Source organism: Lytechinus pictus, chromosome 5 (genome assembly GCF_037042905.1).
Source record: "Lytechinus pictus isolate F3 Inbred chromosome 5, Lp3.0, whole genome shotgun sequence".
Taxonomy (NCBI): Eukaryota; Metazoa; Echinodermata; class Echinoidea; order Temnopleuroida; family Toxopneustidae; genus Lytechinus; species Lytechinus pictus.
Window position 1 is genome coordinate 3,661,134 of NC_087249.1, and position 14,402 is coordinate 3,675,535.

A 14,402-nucleotide genomic window follows, 5' to 3' on the forward strand; every position below is an offset into this window, starting at 1 on the left:
GGAATAATATGAATACAATTATTTTCTAAAAATACTAATTATAACAAAATTGCTAAAATAAACAAAAGGGTAAAAATATTTTTGATTTGGAATTCAAACGATCTTTTTTCCGCATGAAGTTTTTCTTAGAAAAATTACTAATTAATGCGTTTGCCCTGTGAGCAGACATAAGATGCAGATCCTGGAGTTGGTATATCCAACAAGAAATTAAGTTCAATCTTTTTAATTATGACATATAAATAAACATACACCCCTATTTATTATCACATATAGCGTCGCCAGTGATGCGTCAGTTTACTCATGATGCGGGCATGCACAATCACTCAAAATTTATTCAAGAAAATACGAATTTAGAGATTAGTCAAGTGGTCCAATAATCTAGTTAATAAATGCTATTTGATTTTTTTATCTGAAGGGAATCCTTATTCAGCACCCAAAAATACCGAGTTACAGCATCATTTATATAAAGGAAGAGAAAGAGAGAGAAAAATAATTGCAATGGAAACATAAAAACATAATGAATCTCGACGAGAACCAAACAGATAATAAATTCCTCACAAAGAAATCGAGGTTTTATTTTTAATGAAATTTTACACAAAAGATTTACGAAAATATTATACAACACATTAAACAAAGAGAGAGATTCGTGACCAGCAATACACTTTGTGAACATGAATCGTTGAAGGGGTACTCCAGGCTGAAAAAATGTAAATAATATTATTTTAACAGACAAAAAAAATCACACAAAAACTGAAAGTGTCATCAAAATCGGACATGACATGGAATAACAAAGTTATGAAAGTTGAAAGCTTTGCATTATTTCGGTGAAACAGTTTGATGCATGCCCCCATGAATATGCAATAAGTAAGCTGACGACGCAATATATCCATTCATTCGTTTGTATTTATTTTGAAATTATACTTCTTCAATTTTTTTTCACCAAGACTGAACGAAAAAAAGTACAGATCTGGGGGGTGTTGGGGGCCATGCGCCTACCCCCCCCCCAAAAAAAAAATGCACAACCTAGATTTAAAAAAAAATAAGGGAAAAAAAGGAAAAGGGGGTATGATACTCTTCTGAATATCAAGTAAAAATATTTCACATAATTTGATTTTTGTATCAAAATTTTGAACACTTTTGCTAGTTCGCTTCGCTCGCTCGCAGTTTTTCAGAAATGTTGCTCCATACGATATGTCTGGCCCCGTCAATTTTTGGCTCATTACACCACTGTCATACGCACATGTATGAAAATATAAAATGATTAATATTTCATGTAATCATTAATAACATAAGAAAAAGTTAAGTGAGGACATGACATCATCAGCCACCGTAATGAACATTCATGACAGCGCGCATAACTATTTTCACAAAATGTTGCTAAAGTTTAAATTTCAATATCTTCGTTATTTGTTATCAGATTTTGATGAAATTATCAGCGATTTACTAGTTGAATTTTACTCTTTATATTAAGATATAAGTATTTTCAGACAGGAGTACCCAACTAAATAAAAATTTCATTTGATTAATAAAACAGATCAAGGTGGTTTTTCTCGCAGAAGTACAGCTGCTCAGTCGTTATTATCGAAGATCCATGATCAAAGATATTCCATCAACTTCTGTTTGAAATTAAGACAAAAAGAAATAAAAAAATATTCAGCTGCAACACAAAGAACATGAAACTCTTTTAAAATGACATAGGAGATGGAACTCTTTAAAACAATGAAAAATGGTGTTAGACAAGGTCTTACAGAATGTGAAACTGTTCAAAAATAGACAAATAATATGACATTATTAAAAGGTCAAGTCCACCCCAGAAAAATGTTGATTTGAATAAATAGAGAAAAATCAATCTAGCATAACGCTGAAAATTTAATCAAAATCGGATGTAAAATGAGAAAGTTATGACATTTTAAAGTTTCGCCTATTTTACACAAAACAGTGATGTGCAGAACTCAGTGACATGCAAATGAGACAGTCGATGATGTCCCTCACTCACTTTATTTATTGTTTGAATTATACATTGTTTACAGATTTGACAATAAGGACCAACTTGACTGATTTATATCGTATTAAAATAATGCTAATTCCACATGTTCAGGGAGGAATTAATCGTTGTTTCACTTTACAATGAGGAGAAAAAAAGAATATTTCATATTTCACATAATAAAATACAAAAGAAATAGTGAGCGGATGACGTCATCAGTCTCCTCATTTGCATACCGACCAGGTGTGAATATGACTTTTTGTGAAATTAAGCGAAACTTTAAAATGTTGTAACTTTCTTATTTTACTTCCAATTTTGATGAAGTTTTCAGTGTTATGCCTGTTGGATTTTTCTCTTTTTATTCAAATCAACTTTTTGTTGGGGTAGACTTGTCCTATATTAAAGAAAAAGAACCCGTTGCAAAAAATAATTCTCTGAAAAAATACTAATAGACAAAATCTTCAGCTAATATACCAAGTATTTTCACTTTCTATTTCTACCGTCATGCCTTTAGAAATATTTTGTTATCACAGTATATGAACTCGTTTGGTCGTCTATTGTGATACGATATAGGGGGCTCCTCCCATCTCCCACCCTCATTCAAATGCTTTACAATATTGTTCATCTACTTACCCCAATAATACTGGCTTGTTCCTCCTCTGACATCAGAAGAAAGAGATTATCAAGGACGCACTGGTGTTCTCTTTGCTGCAATAGATAAGGAGATATTTGATTATTATTTCCAATACATATTACCATTATTACGTATGGATTATTGGTTGGTTTTCCCTGTTTTGAAAGGTTTAGATATGTGGGAATGGTGGGGTCGTGGGGACACCCTACTGGATAAATGCAGGCGTGAGCAAAATAACGAGTTTTATTTTAAGGGCAAGCATGCACAGTGATCACGTAAGAATTTTGTTTTTTGGGAAACGAACCCCTCTCACAGGCTGCAGTACGAATTTCGAAATTCAAGGGGTGTGGCACCCCCGGTTAGTCCACGCCCATGACCTATATTATCCCTATTCACAACCCCCCTCTTCCAAAGAAAGAACAAAAACAAGGTGTCAACTCTAAATCAATTATTTCAATATGGGCCTGCTTAAGACTGTACCAAGATGAAAATTAGGGAGAAAATACAAAAAAAAAACGAGTTGATAAGTTTCAGAAACATACAATTCCCCTCCCCCTTTCACTTTTATCCAATGTTCTCTAGAAACAGGCACACATTTAACTCAAATTTTGAAAAGTTTTACCGGTCGTTGGTATTTTATAACCATGTTTTGTATCTATCAATGGACACATAAATAGTATTGTTGTCTCTACAAATTTTGCTATATATATTGAGACTGTGACTGGCTTAAATTCAAATATATAGATAGTCTCATGCAGGCAAAGCACCAACAATGATTAATTTTGAGCTGTGACTATTTTCACCTAAAGGTTCAAATGTCATATTGATTAAGGAATTGGTTACACATCTACATTACCATAAGCTGATCTCTCTCAAAAGTATCCATGTTTTGACTTCTTGACCTTTTAACAGGTAAACCTAAACCAGAAATGAATTAATATAAAGAAACATTAAAATGTATAATATTACATACATAATTATACATACACCATTATATACATGAATACATATATAGGCCTATGACTGTTTTCCCCAGAATTTTTTATGCGAGCACGGCATAAGCCAGTTCGGAGGTCCATTCTGCACATGTTCAGAAGAAGGTCATTCGTGCTAATAGTGACATGGTGGTTTAATATCTAATGAGATAAGCACCAAATTTGATGTCTTAATTATTCATATATTCTTTTGAATTTTGATTTTCATTAGATCCACAAAAAACAACAATGCGTCCACTAGCGACTGGTATTTCACAGTTGGCCAAATGCATTGTTATAGCAAAGCAACTTGTTAATGCATTCAAAGTAAACATGCAACACATATATATAGAAATATATATGTGCATCAACCAATTATTTTAAAGATCGTACCCACAGGATAAAAATAATTCAAAGTAATGATGAACTGAGAGGAGTGGGAAGGGGGTACAAAGTCTATGAGAATAATAGGGCTCACATAAGGATGTATTCATTCAAAGACGATGACGCATTACTATCTGTTTGGTTTTAGCTTTGTCTTTTCTCATTTTTAGCTTCGTAATGGATACTACCCTTTTATACCGTGTGAGTAGTATAAAAAAAAACTTGACTCTTCACAAATCCTAAATTAAATGGGAAAACATGTCATGGACATAATTATGATTATTATATTATGGCCAGAAAGAGTATGTTCTCCTTTTTTTATTGTGATCATTTCTTTATTTCAAAGAAAAGCAGCATACAAATGAACAAAGTGAAACAATGAAAGAGTAACAAGCGAAGCCAGGTCCATGAACCTATACTGGTTCAAGGCAGGTTAAAATGTACATAAAAAGTAAATTACAAAGACATAATATATTGATTGCGAACAAAAAGCAATCATACAATAAAACTGAGTAGGTGAATTTTCATTAACATTAAAAAAAAGAAATTAGCTTTCAGAGACTTGCTTACATTAGCTAATAATTTGATACCATATTTAAGTGGTATGTGTTACGCTTGGATGATCAGGAGGCAGTGGCGTAACTACGGGGGGGGGGCATGTGGCGGGGGCACGTGCCCCCCCCCCCATCGGTTGGCAAAAAAAACCGGGGAAAAGAGGGATAAAGGAAAAGAAACGCAATGGGAAAGAATAAAATATTGTTCTTCATAATGTTATATTATATTATAATTATGTTATGTTACTGTATATTACATAAGAAACATTTTTTTCATAACATTATGAAACATAAATTATGTAGTGACATAATGCTTCTTTTTCATGACTACTTATAGTGATTGCCCCATTTTAAGGTCTAATATAAAACATTTCCTGTCCGTGCTTATGTTCGCATTATGGATTAGTGAGATATGTCTGCTCATCATGAATTTCTAACTAAAACCAGTCCTTAAAATTACCCTTTTTCTGACCTGAATACAAAAATTTTCAGCTCGCGCTTCGCGCTCGCATCATTTGGTTAGTGAAATACGTATGGTCTTGGTGAATTCCTACAAACAAGCCTTAGAATGGCCCTATTCAGGTCTGAATTTATTAAATTTTCAGCTCGCTCTTCGCGCTCGCAATATTTGATTAGTGAGATGGGTATGATAATCATGATTTCAATGACTACAAAAAATGCTTCATGACTTGTGTCAATAGATGCAATTCAAACAAAATCAGCAAGCGCTTGGCACTCGCATTAGACGACTATGGTGAGATATGTATGCTCTTACTGGATTCCTTAAAAAATAGTCCTTAAAATATCCCTTGTTTGGAGTCAATATATACAAAAATTTCAGCTCGTGCATCGCGCTCGCATAATAAAGAAATACGTTTGGTATTCGTGAATTCCTACAAACAAGCCTTAAAATGCCCCTCTTCAGGTCCGAATTTCCTATGTTTTCAGCTCGCGCTCGCAATATTTGATTAGTGAGATGCGTATGTTAATCATGATTACAATGACTACAAGTGCTTAGACTACAAGTGTGTTTAGATGTAATTCTAACAAAATCAGCCAGCGCTTGGCACTCATATTAGATGACTATATGGTAAGATATGTACTCTTTATTGATTCCTAAAATATAGTCCTTAAAATATCCCTGTTTGGGGTCAATATATACAAAAAATTTCAGCTCGCGCTTCGCGCTCGAACTGTTTGTTTACCGAGACAGGGACGTATCATGACAACAAAAATTAGCTTATAATGTCCATTTTTAGGTCTGAATATCAGAAAATTCCAGCTCGCGCTTCGCGCTCACATTATTTGATCAATGAGATACAAATCCGTTTAATGGCACTGTCCTTAAAATGTCTCTATTAGGTCAGTATACCTGGCAATGTGCGCGCTTCGCGCGCTCACTAAGTGTCTCAAAATTTTTGCTGGTGCCCCCCCCCAATGGCGTGACCCACGGTACGCCACTGTCAGGAGGTACTCTTTGCAGTGATGTAAATGCATATCCGTTTAATGGCACTGTCCTTAAAATGTCTCTATTAGGTCAGTATACCTGGCAATGTGCGCGCTTCGCGCGCTCACTAAGTGTCTCAAAATTTTTGCTGGTGCCCCCCCCCCCCAATGGCGTGACCCACGGTACGCCACTGTCAGGAGGTACTCTTTGCAGTGATGTAAATTTTGATTTGTATCAAATCGAAATAAGGCATAGCTGCAATGAATGAATCCAGATGTCAATTATGTCATAATCCTACAAGGGTTGCATTAAAATCCATTTCAAAACACATTTTCAGTAATTAACATCATTATTGTTTAATAAACACTTTTTAGTGCCAATTCTCAAATTAATTTCATTGAAAAGGGATTAAAAATATATATTTACTAAATAATGTAGGGTTATAACATTATTGGCATCTGGGGTTCATTCATTGCATTCATGCAAACGTGAAGGCATACCACATACATTTCTTTAAAGATATTTTTATTAGCCACCGAATGGTCATTAAATTGTCAACAAATCAATTTCATATACATAAACAGTTGCATACAATTTAATTACAACATATCAACACAAATAGCATGAATAATAATAATCCATTAACATCATCCAAAAGGCTTCAACAGAAATCACTAAAATTATGACTGTCATACATGTAATAACACTGAATAACTTAATGTAGAAGTAATCATGGTAATGATTCCATGATAATTGTTGATTTTACTCTATATGTATAATACATTCTGTTTTTACTTTATTGTTTTTGTGTATACATTAAAATTGCTATTGATGTAGATTTGTTTGTTAAACTGCAGGGAGCCTTTGGAAAGCAATTTTGCATAACTGAACAGGCCTACCCTGCAGTATAAAATAAATAAAACCAATAAAAATAGATAAATAAATAAATAAATCGTACAAACCGGTAATAATAATCTTGTAGTACATTTCTTTCCAAAACTTAAATTATAAACAGGATAAACAATAAATGTAACTAACTGAGAATGATTTGTAAAAAGAAACAAAAGCTTACAAAACGATCAATAATCTCTCAAAATTAAGCCATTTTTATCGACTTTATAAATTTTATTGGCAATTACGCTGGCTTGCCTTTCGTTTATGTAATAGTATATGTTGTTTAATAACCTAGAAATCAGCTAGGCGATTCTAAATCAATCTGGCCACGTTAAGTGTGTAAAAGAAATGTGCAATATCCCCAACTTCTCTTCCACAAAATGAAAAATTTATTCATATAATGTATCATATTGAGAAGCCTGTACTGAAAGTAAAGAACGTTTGTATTTACTGTACACTGGAACAATTCTCTGGAATAATACTGATTTTAATTACCTTTAATTATACACCATCAGCACGCCAACTACGAGACATGATATATATGTCTGCAACCTTTTTTAACATTCAATAAGCTTAAAGAATATGCAGGGCACAATGGTCCATTTCACTTTGTATTATAATTTTCTAGTAATATAATAATGCAGAAATTGAATATGTATTAAATATCTTTCTTTCATATTCCTCTCTACTTAAAATATGTCCATGATCTTCTAATAAATTGTTTATGAAACGCATGCTTTTATCCCACTATTCTTTTAAAGATATACCTTTCCACCAATTTTAACATCACTTCAGAATTATACCATATATTAATAGCCTGCTAAATATGGTATCAATTTTTTTTTTTTGGGGGGGGGGGGGGTTGGGAGGTGTCAAGTTTTTTTTTCTCACACGGGTAGATCCTGCTGGTTGATAAAGTGACACTTTCTATATTCATTTATCATTATTTATTTTCTATTCGTGTTTTATCTATCGCAATCTTTAAAAAAATAAGGAGGGTAGTCGGCTTCAGTTGAAAAAATAATCTATAACAGAGCCCTAAACATAATACAAAACATGAACATGATGAAACATATTAAACACGATGAATAGATAACAGAACATGAATCAAAACTGAAAACATAAAAGTATTATTTGCAATTGTACTTAATTGTAATTTAATTTGAAGATCTTGTACAAAATCGGACACACCCTTTCGTTATTTTTTTATGTTTAATAAGCATATCATTTTATTAAATGTAGCCTTCAAAATAACTTAGTTTTTAGATAATTATGATAATAATAATGTTGAAAATTGTGATGATTGTAACAATAACATTCATACTAATTGATGACAACGATAATGATACTACTACTACTACTACTACTACTACTACTACTACTACTACTACTACTACTACTACTACTCCTACTTCTAATAATAATAAGAAGAAGAAGAAGGAGAAGAAGAAGAAGAAGAATCAGAAGGAGAAGAAGAAGAAGAAGAAGAAGAAGAAGAAGAAGAAGAAGAAGAAGAAGAAAAAAAAAAGAAGAAATAGAAGGAGATGAAGAAGAAGAAGAAGAAGACAGCATGGAATCTGTAAGTCTTAATGGGTGATTAAGCATTCAAGGAATTCCTTCTTACCGGACACCCAATTACTACCCCTGGGTGGAGAGAGGCAAAAGTGGATAAACGCCTTGCCAAAAGATGCTAGTGCTTTGGTGGGATCTGGAACCCGAACCTTGTGGTTCAAAGTCAGGATACATGTTCAGTGAAACAAAACAGCTCTAAATTAGCAGAGCTTTCTGGCGTAAATCTTCGAAGATCGATGGAGAAAGTGTCTCAACGTAACAACAAGAATACAACATATGGGGAAACAGCTCTCAAATACTATCACGAAATAATACTTGAAAGTTCGTTGTTTTTGTTATCATTGAGTGGGTTTACTCAAACACATCATTTTACTTTCCTGCTTTTATCAAAATGTTCCCCCTTTAAAATTATGTGTTACTTTTCTTAATTGTAGGCTATTATACTGACAGTGTATACTTACCACCACATATAGCTGGACACTTATTTCTACCTTCCGTACTTGCACATGACTGGCAACCATCTGAATAGATCCGCAAAAGGGAAAATATAAAAGTTACTTTCACAAAAACAAATAAGGTATAGAATGCCCTAAATGTACTTCTATGGCGAGTAATACAGCCACCCGACATAGCTCTGAATAGTTAACTGTTTCAAACAAATAAAGATAAGTGTAGTTAATTCATCCAAATAATTATGAATATATTTTTGAATAGGAGTAAGTGATGCTCTAAAGGACCTCACTTCCGATAGAACATGTAGAAATTATGGGTTCCCTTCACAATTTTACTGTAGTTTTGGCTGGATATTGGAGATTTATAGTTAACTAAGCCTTGAATGAAGCATATAGATTAACGGAGAAGATCAATGTTCATTGAAAAAAAATATATAGACCTTTTTTTTCTTAATGTCCATTATGAAGATTGGTATAAGCGAATCATGAAAATATAATATAAAAGTAGAAAGGGCTTTAAAACCGGCGGTTCTCTTTCCCTTATCAAAAAAAATATTTTATATTTAAATGATGGTACACACATTACGAACAGTTAAATGATGGAAGGAATTAATTTTGGTAATGAGGAAACTAAACTAGTCTTTTGTGCAGATGCATGCTTGCAGTAAAAAATCAGTTGATAAATTAAAAGTACTATACATGCATTTGCAGACTTCTAAATACTCATTGGACTTTATTTCATTTTTTCAGTTTTTCGTTGTTTACTTGAAGTAAACAAGGAAAAGTTTAAATAATTATCAAGATAAGGTTTATTTCAATATTCAGACATGATCTTTTTTCTTGTGAAGAGATGGTAGACTTTCTAAATGTTCTTGGGATGTTCTTTACCCTTAAGAAAGAGGATCTATATTTAAAAAAAAATCTCTAGTATAATAAAATCACTTTCATTTTTGGGGGAAACAAAGGGATTTAGCACTCAATGGAAAGAAGAAGAAGAAGAGAATTCTTTATCAATAACGGCAAACCTTGAGAAAAAAAAAAGTTCCACAAACACTCGTACTCTACTTTACCGTACAACTCATTCCTTCACTTATTTATTTTTATTTTATCGCTTCAAATAACATTGCATATTACAATAGATACAAACACTAAGAAAATGATAATAAAAACCTTACTAGTAGGAACTTGTCTATTTGCGTAATAAATCTTTAGGGAATTAAAAATATTTGACTGCCTATTGAAACAAAGCATATAACTTGCTTTACTTGGAAAACCTACAACTGAAACTGAACAACTGAAAATTTATGAACTGGTTGTTACTTTATCTTATCCAGAATTCATTATTTTGCAGATCAACTACATGTAAGTTTGGTTGTAAATCAAAGTAATTTGTACACTTGATTTGTATCCTTTATATTGAAATAAACCTTATATTCTACTCAAATTTTGTTTGGATGGGCTTGACCTTTAACGCATGGATTGAAATAAATGACAAATGTTGATAAATGTCTTGGCTTGTTCCTTAATTGCATACCTCCCCCATGCGCGTGTATAATAAAAAAAATAATGGCAAGATATGACAAGAGCATAAACAGATTTAAAAGAACTAATTATCGAACCATGAACATCTAGAAGGATTTCTGTATCTTTCTCTAGTTTGTCAAATGATGAAAAGCTAATATGGCTATAGTATTTGAAACAGTTTGGAAATACTGAATAATGAATAAGATAGACACTTCTCTCTCTCTCCCTTGAATAAATATGATTTAAACACACCTCTTTTGTCCCACAATGCATTGGTAAACCTGTCAGCCGATATCCTCCCCACGAAGGCCATCACGACGAAGAACGCAAATAAGACGCAAAAATTTTTCATTTTCAAAAAGAGATGTTATAGTAGATCCGAAACGACTCAATACTCCTTAAAAGTAATACAAATTTCGACACAATGCCGCCAATCTTTTATGCAAGCAGTTGACCAAGCAGAAAACGAAAAGTTGCGATAGATTCGAATTTTGTCACAATTCAGTTGGTAGGTAGCAATTTGATGAATCTTGTTAACTCACTTTGTCCAGGCAAGACAGTAACATAACTGGCTGTATAACACGGTTATAGTTAGATTGGCTCATCGCGTGAAGATGTCAGCAATTTATAGAATCGCAGAGAGTAGAGAAATGTGAGCAAACTTCAGCGAATCCAATCATAAAACAAACTCCTTCATTATTCATGATCGCGCACTGCATCCATTAAGTTACTTTTTATTCTATCTAGGTTTTATTTTTTTTCTTGTTACGTTGATTCGGAAAAGGAAGTGGGAATGTGGGTAAAAAGGGGACACGCCAAGTGACAAAGGTTTTGTAGATCTCGAGAGAAAAGAAATTATTTTGTAAGTAATTTTTAAAGATTATTATTTGTTTACTCCATTTTGTCATGTTAATGACTCAAAATGGGTTTATTGTACCTTCAGTATATCGACAGAAGACAAACTATTTCACACCCGCTCCTAAAAGAATATTGTTTTTTGTCATCATGAACTATTAGAAAATTAAAATTTACATGGGGCGGCTTCTCATTTATAATGTCACAAATCAAAAACTGAAAATTCAAATAACTTTCTTAATCCTTAATATATTTTATTCAAAACTTGACAATTTTTTTAAATTATTTTTTCTGGTATTTACAGGGTCACAAAATCCAAGATGCGACCCTATTGTAAAGGGGGTGAGGGTGAACTATAGTTTTCTTCCCCCATTTGAATAGTATGACGTCAGTGTTTGGTGTGAAATGAATGTTTTGGTGGGGGATATCCTATAATTTCAACAAAATTTCCTGTTGTTTTGGTAAACTAAGTACAATAAAGAAATTTTCCTAATAATGTCATGCATGATATTTTCATTCTTATGTATAGTGCACCTCGCGATTTTCCAATATCAAATACGTATATGACTATTTACACTTCCAATTCCAAATTAATGCATTTCCACACGGGATGAAGCAAACTCGACAACAAAAATCGGTAAAATAAACAGTTCGACAGCAAAAAGTGGAAAGAAAAAAAATGTCAAAACAGAATCTCAACGCCAAACAAAACGAAGACACAAGCGAATCTACAAATTATCTATATAAAAAGTGACTTATAGATTCGATATTCTCTTCTTTTTACCGGATCCTGAATTGAGAAAATGATTGTTATTTTGTATTATGTCGGCTAAGTAAATTCAGTGTGGGTTTCCAAATACCAAATTAGCTAATTTTATAACTTATTGTTATCATTGTGTGTAAATCGAAGATATATATATAATTATATATGTATTGATTTTTTCCTCTTCCCTGTCATCGGGCGAACACAATTATATAAAATTCAGTTCGTGGAATGATCAAAGCTTGACTGTTATCATAATAATGAATTACTGGAAAGTAAAACGTAAAAGATACACTAACTGAATAATTGACGAACTTCGTAGGCGCTTAAGCGGAAATTGATACTAAACCTATATAGAACTACCGGTAAATTCTCACTAAACCTGCTAGACTGCACTATTAAACAGAATATTTACATGATCTCATTTTATTATTATTATTATTTTTTTTTGTTGTTATTATTCTTATTACTATCATCATCATCATCACCATCATCATCATCATCATCATCATCATCATCATTATTATCATCATAATCATCGTCATCGTCATTATTTTTATATTCCCTAATGTGTTTTCAAGAAAAATAAATAAAAAAAACATACAAAGGGAAATGAAGCGATAAATTGGCCCCAACATTTCCGACTGTTGGGAATGATATCATATTTTTTCTCCTCTTTCGCGTTTCTTCTTCCTCTTTCTCCTTTTCACCCCTTTCTCTCCTCTTATCAAATGTTTATTCTGTGTTGTGTGTTATCCTTTTATTGTCCTTTCGCTTTATATTAAAAGCAATATTTCTAAAGGTCAAGTCCACCTCAGAAAATATTGATTTAAATCAATAGAGAGAAATCAGACAAGCATTAATGCTGAAAATTTCTGTCAAAATCAGATGTAAAATAAGAAAGTTATGACATTTTGAAGTTTCGCTCATTTTTCACAAAATAATTATATGCATAATTTAGTCACATGCAAACGAAAGAATCGATGATGCCCCCATCCACTCACTCACTCACTATTTTTTTTTTTTATTGTTTGAATTATACAATATTTCAAGTTTTACAGATTTGACAAAAAGGACCAACTTGACTGAACCATTGAATGTTGAACAATGGTAAATCCACATATTCAGGGAGAAATAAATCTGTGTGTCAAAGAAAAATGAGGAGAAAATTAAAATATTCATATTTCATATAATAAAATAAAAAAGAAATAGTGAGTGATGAAATAAGTTCCTTCATTTACTATTGACCGGGATGCGATGTGTATAACTATTAAGCGAAACTTTAAAATGTCATAACTTTCTTATTTACATCCGATTTTGATGAAATTTTCAGTGTTACGCTTGTTGGATTTTTCTCTTTTTATTCAAATAAATTTTTGTTGGGGTAGACCTGTCCTTTAAATGTACATTCTAGGGGACTGCAACCTATAAGTCTGGCTTTTTAGCAGTCCACTCCATACCAAACCTGATATATAAACTACCTATTGTACATTACGAACTCATTCTTTATTTAATTTTAATACTTTACAATGTTTTATATTGCATACTATGTTACCAGGGGCCCGTTGCAGAAAGAGTTGCAATCAATCGCAACTCTAAAAGTGATGCGCAACTTCATTTTCAACCAATCAACAGCGCGCATTTGGGACTTGCGATTGATTTTTTGGCTTACGTTTAAACGCAACTCTTTCTGCAACGGACCCCTGCATGCATTGCATTTGTTGCATGATATGGAAATAAATGAAATAAAATGAAAATGAAATAAATTAAAGATACCTGCATATTAAACTAATGGTACCCCAATATTCGGCCGTTCTTAGGCAAACCTATATTCATCATAAATGTTTTAATTTGCTTTTCATTATCAACTTACCTCTTTTATAATATATCTATCTTTCTCTCTCTCTTTCCCTCTCGCTTACTGATCGCTCACCCTCACTTATTTTTCCTTGGGGTATGGCTGGGCTTGGGGCATTTGCTCTCTTATTATGTTTGATCGATTTTTTATTGATATTCTTAAATCATTATAAGTTAATACCACCCTACTTGAATTTCGGAATACTGTCATGGGAAACAGTGCAACACATGCCCACTTAATTTTTGACAGTTTTTATCAATAAAAAAAGGCCGTACGCGTATCACAGACACCGCATATGGTGCAAGGGGAAGTTCACCCTGACAAAAAGTTTAGTGTAAAAATAGCAGAAAAAGTAATAAAAATAATTGACGAAGGTTTGAGAAAAATCCACCAAAGAATGAAAAAGTTATTAGAATTTTAATTATTTGATTTGTGACGTCATATGCAAGCAGCATTCCTACATAGCGAATGGTAAAAAAAAATCAATGATAATATGTCAGATTCTCA

General features: G+C 32.6%; 1 long non-coding RNA gene across 1 annotated transcript; it reads right to left on the reverse strand.

The window, feature by feature from the left end:
* Window positions 1–1,413: 1,413 nt before the first annotated feature.
* On the reverse strand, window positions 1,414–8,959 carry LOC129260594 (uncharacterized). Its single transcript, XR_008584571.2, has 4 exons — window positions 8,905–8,959; window positions 3,475–3,536; window positions 2,618–2,692; window positions 1,414–1,616 (listed from the first exon to the last, which is right to left on the reverse strand). It is a non-coding gene; the product is annotated as an uncharacterized LOC129260594 (long non-coding RNA).
* Between the last annotated feature and the right edge of the window lie 5,443 nt (window positions 8,960–14,402).